A 10,258-nucleotide genomic window follows, 5' to 3' on the forward strand; every position below is an offset into this window, starting at 1 on the left:
ACACAGTAATAATTAAAGCTGCGAGCAGCGTTGAACGGGCCCTCGCACCCGGCGCCCGTCGGGGGAGCGGCGACCGCGGGACCCCGGCAACCGCGGGGTCAACGCAGGTCGCAGGGCACACGCTGGCGTAACAGTTCACACTTCCGAGATGTAAAAATTTAAAATAAAAGCTTTTATGCTAATTATTTTCTGTGATAATATTTTTCAGAGCTCATCATCTGTGACAGCTCTTGGCTCTCCTGACTGTAACCTCTCTGTGGCAGCTTCTCACAGACTCAATCAACTCCTCTTCCCCTCCCCCCTCAGACACACACAGACACACACACACAGAGACCCCCTTCCAAAAACCCATCAAAGAGTAATACAATGGCTCCATCTGTAGGATAAAGTAGAGAGTCGCAACAGGAAGTTACCCCAAAATCTGAGGTTTCAAACAGGAAGTTGGGTTTCCGAACTTTGACGGGCCAGAACCGGCACACGCTTCGACCAAAACTCACAATTTTCGGAGCCAGTCTTCCAAAAATCCTTAAGTCTGTCCTGACAACATTTGAAGTGAATCTGGTCACCCGTCTAGAAACTGGACATCACACTATAAAATATGTCATTTCCTGCTATAAATAGGTGGTGCTACAACAATTGTATGAATATTGACATATGGATGTGTGCAGATAGGTACCATTAACAATCCTGTAAAGTTTGATGCAGTTTGGACAAAGTATGGCCGAAATATAGCAAATTTAAAGCAACTTCCTGTTTTGTGGCGAGTGATCGAACTTTGAGGGGCCATAACTTCCACGCCCTTCAATGAAAAGTCCGAAACTTTTGCAATTTAACTTCGTCTATGTCTTAAGAACAAATTATCAAATTTTGAAGTCAATCGGATAATGCGTCTAGGACTAGTTCGCGTTCAAGCGACCCCTGGAAATGGCCAAAAACACACAATTTTGTCACCTTCCGGTCAAAATAAAAATACTTTCTGTTGGGTTTAGAATATGGCTCCAAGAGACTTTTTGGTGCGTCATGGGATGTTACATATGTGTGCAGATTTTCAGATTTTTAGGCGCAACGGGCTTGAGGGGCTGTTCCGTTTAAAAATGTAGGTGGCGCTACCGAGGCCATTTTGCCACACCCATGCTCAAGACCCCTAAATTATTAAATTTTTCGCCGTGCCTGACGCGTCTGCAAATTTTCAGGAGTTTTGACGCATGTTAAGGCCCTCAAAAAGGCGATCAAAGAGGCGGAAAAAGAAGAAAAAAAATAATAATAATAATAATTAAAGCTGCGAGCAGCGTTGAACGGGCCCTCGCACCCGGCGCCCGTCGGGGGAGCGGCGACCGCGGGACTCCGGCAACCGCGGGGTCAACGCAGGTCGCAGGGCACACGCTGGCGTAACAGTTCACACTTCCGAGATGTAAAAATTTTAAATAAAAGCTTTTATGCTAATTATTTTCTGTGATAATATTTTTCAGAGCTCATCATCTGTGACAGCTCTTGGCTCTCTTGACTGTAACCTCCCTGTGGCAGCTTCTCACAGACTCAATCAACTCCTCTTCCCCTCCCCCTCAAACACAAACACAAACACCCACACACACACAAACACACAGAGAAATACCCCCTCCCAAAAGGAGATAAAACTCAGTTTTAACTTGAGTTTACAAGCTTTGAGCTTTGAGCAAAAGCATTTTTTTAAGTTCTGTTATTGGGTGCATATATAAATCATTTGTGCTTAAACAAGGCTTATAATGAAGCTATTTGAACAGTGAATATCTCATCTGCCTAAAGTCAGGGCGAAGCCACTAACCAGCTGTAGGGATGGGTATCATTAGGATTTTATCTTTATCCATACAGACCCCTATCAGTCCAGCTCAGACTGTTACTGGTTTAAGAGAGTGAAGTTTATAGCAATTTGCAAAATTTGGAGATTAGTGACAAACTAACCAGTTAGACTACATACAGACAAGCTTTCATTTTAGCTGTTAGTAACAGTTTGCCATGAGCTTAACCAGCGTGCTGTGCTTCCTGTTAAACATGTCATGAGACTGTGGACAACGCTGAAAATATTACTTTACTAACTACTGGCCGAACAGGCGCTTTTACAAAGAAAAGGTAAAGGCCAGCAGCTTTTACTTTTCAATGCACTTGTCGTCAACTTGAGTGGCTTATATTCAGCTGGTTCACCTCGACGCTGGAGGACCTAGTGAACTTTTCCTGTCGCCGTACACTGAGTAAGACGAAAAAATCAGCTGACCCCGTGTGAAATTTCCTAACTGATCAAAACCAAACTGTAAAGACAGCATCAATCCACGCTCAGCTTTGGTCAAGGGGAGACATATGGTAAGATTACATGAATTCATGTAATCTTCTTTGAGACTACAATTTCAGACTTAACTAAGTCATTCACTAGTGTCTTGGCAGCGTTTATGGGTTCTTTAGACAGGTCTCTAACTGGTTTTCTTTCCAGGGTCATTGAAATCTTTGGCTTCCTACCTCTGCCAGGCTTGTTCTGCACAGTGTGGCTCTCCTTGAATTTCTCGGTGACGCTTCTCATTTGAGTTCTTGACGCTTGGAAATGCTGTTATAACTTTGTATATCCTTCTCCTGCTTCCTAAGCATCGACAATTCTTCAAGTCTACAGTGATTTCCTTAGTTTTTGGCATGATGCTTTCTCAAGTGACAGCTCAAATCTTAACTGAAGTTTTTATACCGCGTGTAAAGCAGCTCTTGGCTCTCCTGACTGTAACCTCTCTGTGGCAGCTTCTCACAGACTCAATCAACTCTTCTTCCCCTCCCCCCTCAAACACAAACACAAACACAAACACACACACACACACACACACACACACACACAGACACACACACACAGAGACCCCCTTCCAAAAACCCATCAAAGAGTAATACAATGGCTCCATCTATAGGATAAAGTAGAGAGTCGCAACAGGAAGTTACCCCAAAATCTGAGGTTTCAAACAGGAAGTTGGGTTTCTGAACTTTGACGGGCCAGAACCGGCACACGCTTCGACCAAAACTCACAATTTTCGGAGCCAGTCTTCCAAAAAATTCCTCAAGGAGGGGCTGACAACATTTGAAGTGAATCTGGTCACCCGTCTAGAAACTGGACATCACACTATAAAATATGTCATTTCCTGCTATAAATAGGTGGTGCTACAACAATTGTATGAATATTGACATATGGATGTGTGCAGATAGGTACCATTAACAATCCTGTAAAGTTTGATGCAGTTTGGACAAAGTATGGCCGAAATATAGCAAAAATAAAGCAACTTCCTGTTTCGTGGCGAGTAATCGAACTTTGAGGGGCCATAACTTCCACGCCCTTCAACAAAAACTCAAAATCTGCCGCAATTTAACATCGTCTATGTCTTAAGAACATACTATTAAGTTTTGAAGTCAATCGGATAATGCGTCTAGGACTAGTTCGCGTTCAAGCGACCCCTGGAAATGGCCAAAAACACACAATTTTTTCACCTTCCGGTCAAAATAAAAATACTTTCTGTTGGGTTTAGAATATGGCTCCAAGAGACTTTTTGGTGCGTCATGGGATGTTACATATGTGTGCAGATTTTCAGATTTTTAGGCGCAACAGGCTTGAGGGGCTGTTCCGTTTAAAAATGTAGGTGGCGCTACCGAGGCCATTTTACCACACCCATGCTCAAGACCCCTAAATTATTAAATTTTTCGCCGTGCCTGACGCGTCTGCAAATTTTGGTAAGTTTTCACGCATGTTAAGGCCCTCAAAAAGCCGATCTAAGAGGCGGAAAAAGAAGAAAAAAAATAATAATAATAATAATTAAAGCTGCGAGCAGCGTTGAACGGGCCCTCGCACCCGGCGCCCGTCGGGGGAGCGGCGACCGCGGGACCCCGACAACCGCGGGGTCAACGCAGGTCGCAGGGCACACGCTGGCGTAACAGTTCACACTTCCCAGATGTTAAAATTTTAAATAAAAGCTTTTACGCTAATTATTTTCTGTGATAATATTTTTCAGAGCTCATCATCTGTGACAGCTCTTGGCTCTCTTGACTGTAACCTCTCTGTGGCAGCTTCTCACAGACTCAATCAACTCCTCTTCCCCTCCCCCTCAAACACAAACACAAACACACCCACACAAACACACACAAACACAGAGAGAGATACCCCCTCCCAAAAGGAGATAAAACTCAGTTTTAACTTGAGTTTACAAGCTTTGAGCTTTGAGCAAAAGCATTTTTTTAAGTTCTGTTATTGGGTGCATATATAAATCATTTATGCTTAAACAAGGCTTATAATGAAGTTATTTGAACAGTGAATATCTCATCTGCCTAAAGTCAGGGCGAAGCCACTAACCAGCTGTAGGGATGGGTATCATTAGGATTTTATCTTTATCCATACAGACCCCTATCAGTCCAGCTCAGACTGTTACTGGTTTAAGAGAGTGAAGTTTATAGCAATTTGCAAAATTTGGAGATTAGTGACAAACTAACCAGTTAGACTACATACAGACAAGCTTTCATTTTAGCTGTTAGTAACAGTTTGCCATGAGCTTAACCAGCGTGCTGTGCTTCCTGTTAAACATGTCATGAGACTGTGGACAACGCTGAAAATATTACTTTACTAACTACTGGCCAAACAGGCGCTTTGACAAAGAAAAGGTAAAGGCCAGCAGCTTTTACTTTTCAATGCACTTGTCGTCAACTTGAGTGGCTTATATTCAGCTGGTTCACCTCGACGCTGGAGGACCTAGTGAACTTTTCCTGTCGCCGTACACTGAGTAAGACGAAAAAATCAGCTGACCCCGTGTGAAATTTCCTAACTGATCAAAACCAAACTGTAAAGACAGCATCAATCCACGCTCAGCTTTGGTCAAGGGGAGACATATGGTAAGATTACATGAATTCATGTAATCTTCTTTGAGACTACAATTTCAGACTTAACTAAGTCATTCACTAGTGTCTTGGCAGCGTTTATGGGTTCTTTAGACAGGTCTCTAACTGGTTTTCTTTCCAGGGTCATTGAAATCTTTGGCTTCCTACCTCTGCCAGGCTTGTTCTGCACAGTGTGGCTCTCCTTGAATTTCTCGGTGACGCTTCTCATTTGAGTTCTTGACGCTTGGAAATGCTGTTATAACTTTGTATATCCTTCTCCTGCTTCCTAAGCATCGACAATTCTTCAAGTCTACAGTGATTTCCTTAGTTTTTGGCATGATGCTTTCTCAAGTGACAGCTCAAATCTTAACTGAAGTTTTTATACCGCGTGTAAAGCAGCTCTTGGCTCTCCTGACTGTAACCTCTCTGTGGCAGCTTCTCACAGACTCAATCAACTCTTCTTCCCCTCCCCCCTCAAACACAAACACAAACACAAACACACACACACACACACACACACACACACACAGACACACACACACAGAGACCCCCTTCCAAAAACCCATCAAAGAGTAATACAATGGCTCCATCTATAGGATAAAGTAGAGAGTCGCAACAGGAAGTTACCCCAAAATCTGAGGTTTCAAACAGGAAGTTGGGTTTCCGAACTTTGACGGGCCAGAACCGGCACACGCTTCGACCAAAACTCACAATTTTCGGAGCCAGTCTTCCAAAAAATTCCTCAAGGAGGGGCTGACAACATTTGAAGTGAATCTGGTCACCCGTCTAGAAACTGGACATCACACTATAAAATATGTCATTTCCTGCTATAAATAGGTGGTGCTACAACAATTGTATGAATATTGACATATGGATGTGTGCAGATAGGTACCATTAACAATCCTGTAAAGTTTGATGCAGTTTGGACAAAGTATGGCCGAAATATAGCAAAAATAAAGCAACTTCCTGTTTCGTGGCGAGTAATCGAACTTTGAGGGGCCATAACTTCCACGCCCTTCAACAAAAACTCAAAATCTGCCGCAATTTAACATCGTCTATGTCTTAAGAACATACTATTAAGTTTTGAAGTCAATCGGATAATGCGTCTAGGACTAGTTCGCGTTCAAGCGACCCCTGGAAATGGCCAAAAACACACAATTTTTTCACCTTCCGGTCAAAATAAAAATACTTTCTGTTGGGTTTAGAATATGGCTCCAAGAGACTTTTTGGTGCGTCATGGGATGTTACATATGTGTGCAGATTTTCAGATTTTTAGGCGCAACGGGCTTGAGGGGCTGTTCCGTTTAAAAATGTAGGTGGCGCTACCGAGGCCATTTTACCACACCCATGCTCAAGACCCCTAAATTATTAAATTTTTCGCCGTGCCTGACGCGTCTGCAAATTTTGGTAAGTTTTCACGCATGTTAAGGCCCTCAAAAAGCCGATCTAAGAGGCGGAAAAAGAAGAAAAAAAATAATAATAATAATAATTAAAGCTGCGAGCAGCGTTGAACGGGCCCTCGCACCCGGCGTCCGTCGGGGGAGCGGCGACCGCGGGACCCCGGCAACCGCGGGGTCAACGCAGGTCGCAGGGCACACGCTGGCGTAACAGTTCACACTTCCCAGATGTAAAAATTTTAAATAAAAGCTTTTATGCTAATTATTTTCTGTGATAATATTATTCAGAGCTCATCATCTGTGACAGATCATGGCTCTATTGACTGTAACCTCCCTGTGGCAGCTTCTCACAGACACAATCAACTCCTCTTCCCCTCCCCCCTCAGACACACACAGACACACACACACAGAGACCCCCTTCCAAAAACCCATCAAAGAGTAATACAATGGCTCCATCTGTAGGATAAAGTAGAGAGTCGCAACAGGAAGTTACCCCAAAATCTGAGGTTTCAAACAGGAAGTTGGGTTTCTGAACTTTGACGGGCCAGAACCGGCACACGCTTCGACCCAAACTCACAATTTTCGGAGCCAGTCTTCCAAAAATCCTTAAGTCTGTCCTGACAACATTTGAAGTGAATCTGGTCACCCGTCTAGAAACTGGACATCACACTATAAAATATGTCATTTCCTGCTATAAATAGGTGGTGCTACAACAATTGTATGAATATTGACATATGGATGTGTGCAGATAGGTACCATTAACAATCCTGTAAAGTTTGATGCAGTTTGGACAAAGTATGGCCGAAATATAGCAAATTTAAAGCAACTTCCTGTTTTGTGGCGAGTGATCGAACTTTGAGGGGCCATAACTTCCACGCCCTTCAATGAAAAGTCCGAAACTTTTGCAATTTAACTTCGTCTATGTCTTAAGAACAAATTATCAAATTTTGAAGTCAATCGGATAATGCGTCTAGGACTAGTTCGCGTTCAAGCGACCCCTGGAAATGGCCAAAAACACACAATTTTTTCACCTTCCGGTCAAAATAAAAATACTTTCTGTTGGGTTTAGAATATGGCTCCAAGAGACTTTTTGGTGCGTCATGGGATGTTACATATGTGTGCAGATTTTCAGATTTTTAGGCGCAACGGGCTTGAGGGGCTGTTCCGTTAAAAATGTAGGTGGCGCTACCGAGGCCATTTTGCCACACCCATGCTCAAGACCCCTAAATTCTTAAATTTTTCGCCGTGCCTGACGCGTCTGCAAATTTTCAGGAGTTTTGACGCATTTTAAGGCCCTCAAAAAGGCGATCAAAGAGGCGGAAAAAGAAGAAAAAAAATAATAATAATAATAATAATAATAAACCGAACGAAAACAAGAGGGTCCTTGCAACTCGTTGCATGGCCCCGTTGGGCCACGCAACTCGTTGCTCGGGCCCTAATTAAAGCTGCGAGCAGCGTTGAACGGGCCCTCGCACCCGGCGCCCGTCGGGGAGCGGCGACCGCGGGACCCCGGCAACCGCGGGGTCAACGCAGGTCGCAGGGCACACGCTGGCGTAACAGTTCACACTTCCGAGATGTAAAAATTTAAAATAAAAGCTTTTATGCTAATTATTTTCTGTGATAATATTTTTCAGAGCTCATCATCTGTGACAGCTCTTGGCTCTCCTGACTGTAACCTCTCTGTGGCAGCTTCTCACAGACTCAATCAACTCCTCTTCCCCTCCCCCCTCAAACACAAACACAAACACAAACACACACACACACACACAGATACCCCTCCCAAAAGGAGATAAAACTCAGTTTTAACTTGAGTTTACAAGCTTTGAGCTTTGAGCAAAAGCATTTTTTTGCAAGTTCTGTTATTGGGTGCATATATAAATCATTTATGCTTAAACAAGGGTTATAATGAAGTTATTTGAACAGTGAATATCTCATCTGCCTAAAGTCAGGGCGAAGCCACTAACCAGCTGTAGGGATGGGTATCATTAGGATTTTATCTTTATCCATACAGACCCCTATCAGTCCAGCTCAGACTGTTACTGGTTTAAGAGAGTGAAGTTTATAGCAATTTGCAAAATTTGGAGATTAGTGACAAACTAACCAGTTAGACTACATACAGACAAGCTTTCATTTTAGCTGTTAGTAACAGTTTGCCATGAGCTTAACCAGCGTGCTGTGCTTCGTGTTAAACATGTCATGAGACTGTGGACAACGCTGAAAATATTACTTACTAACTACTGGCCGAACAGGCGCTTTACAAAGAAAAGGTAAAGGCCAGCAGCTTTTACTTTTCAATGCACATTGTCGTCACTTGAGTGGCTTATATTCAGCTGGTTCACCTCGACGCGGTGGATGTAGACGTGCACTTTTCCTGTCGCGTACACTGTGTAACATGAAAATATCAGCGACCCTTGTGAAATTTCCTAACTGATGTAAAGAGTCAAGGGAGCATTACATGAATTCAAAAATAACCTACAATTCCTTCAAATTAATTTGAAGCCAGTTTAATTTTTGAGCCAGCTTTGACATCTGCAGATATGAGTTTCTGAAGAGGGGCCTGCTGAGGTTAGATGTGCTGAATAATATCCATTTTCATATCAGAAAAAACACTGCATTAAACATTGTCTTAGCTCACTGAGCTGAGGTCAACAGGTAATATAACCAACCTGTGAGGTGGCTCACCCCCGTAAGATAAACACATAAATGATCCCTGATAGAACCGATAATTAAAGGCACATCAGTGACAGGGAATGCTATTAAAACTAAACTATAAACTGGTGACATTAACTGCAAAGATTTTTATTGATACATTTCAGGTAGAATTTAGTTTTCAATAAGGAAAATGCTGTAAGAACCTGAATTTGTTGCAACAAATTTAAAATAAAAGCTTTTATGCTAATTATTTTCTGTGATAATATTTTCAGAACTCATCATCTGTGACAGCTCATGGCTCTCTTGACTGTAACCTCCCTGTGGCAGCTTCTCACAGACTCAATCAACTCCTCTTCCCCTCCCCCCTAACACACACACACAGACACACACACACAGAGACCCCCTTCCAAAAACCCATCAAAGAGTAATACAATGGCTCCATCTGTAGGATAAAGTAGAGAGTCGCAACAGGAAGTTACCCCAAAATCTGAGGTTTCAAACAGGAAGTTGGTTTCCGAACTTTGACGGGCCAGAACCGGCACACGCTTCGACCCAAACTCACAATTTTCGGAGCCAGTCTTCCAAAAAATTGTCAAGAGGGGCTGACAACATTTGAAGTGAATCTGGTCACCCGTCTAGAAACTGACATCACACTATAAAATATGTCATTTCCTGCTATAAATAGGTGGCGCTACAACAATTGTATGAATATTGACATATGGATGTGTGCAGATAGGTACCATTAACAATCCTGTAAAGTTTGATGCAGTTTGGACAAAGTATGGCCGAAATATAGCAAAAATAAAGCAACTTCCTGTTTCGTGGCGAGTAATCGAACTTTGAGGGGCCATAACTTCCACGCCCTTCAACAAAAACTCAAAATCTGCCGCAATTTAACATCGTCTATGTCTTAAGAACATACTATTAAGTTTTGAAGTCAATGGATAATGCGTCTAGGACTAGTTCGCGTTCAAGCGACCCCTGGAAATGGCCAAAAACACACAATTTTTTCACCTTCCGGTCAAAATAAAAATACTTTCTGTTGGGTTTAGAATATGGCTCCAGAGACTTTTTGGTGCGTCATGGGATGTTACATATGTGTGCAGATTTTCAGATTTTTAGGCGCAACGGGCTTGAGGGGCTGTTCCGTTTAAAAATGTAGGTGGCGCTACGAGGGGCATTTTACCACGCCCATGCTCAAGACCCCTAAATTATTAAATTTTCGCCGTGCCTGACGCGTCTGCAAATTTGGTAAGTTTTCACGCATGTTAAGGCCCTCAAAAAGCCGATCTAAGAGGCGGAAAAAAGAGAAAAAAAAATAATAATAATAATAATTAAAGCTGCGAGCA

The 10,258-nt window shown here is 42.8% G+C and overlaps 1 protein-coding gene across 2 annotated transcripts in view; it reads right to left on the reverse strand.

Moving 5' to 3' along the window:
- The window catches only part of si:dkey-103j14.5 (isoaspartyl peptidase/L-asparaginase), a 35,712-nt gene that overhangs the window by 2,404 nt on the left and 23,050 nt on the right, over positions 1-10,258 (reverse strand). The gene's annotated exons all lie outside the window — the stretch shown is intronic.

The sequence above is a fragment of the Lates calcarifer genome, linkage group LG16_LG22, assembly GCF_001640805.2.
Source record: "Lates calcarifer isolate ASB-BC8 linkage group LG16_LG22, TLL_Latcal_v3, whole genome shotgun sequence".
NCBI classification, from domain to species: Eukaryota; Metazoa; Chordata; class Actinopteri; family Centropomidae; genus Lates; species Lates calcarifer.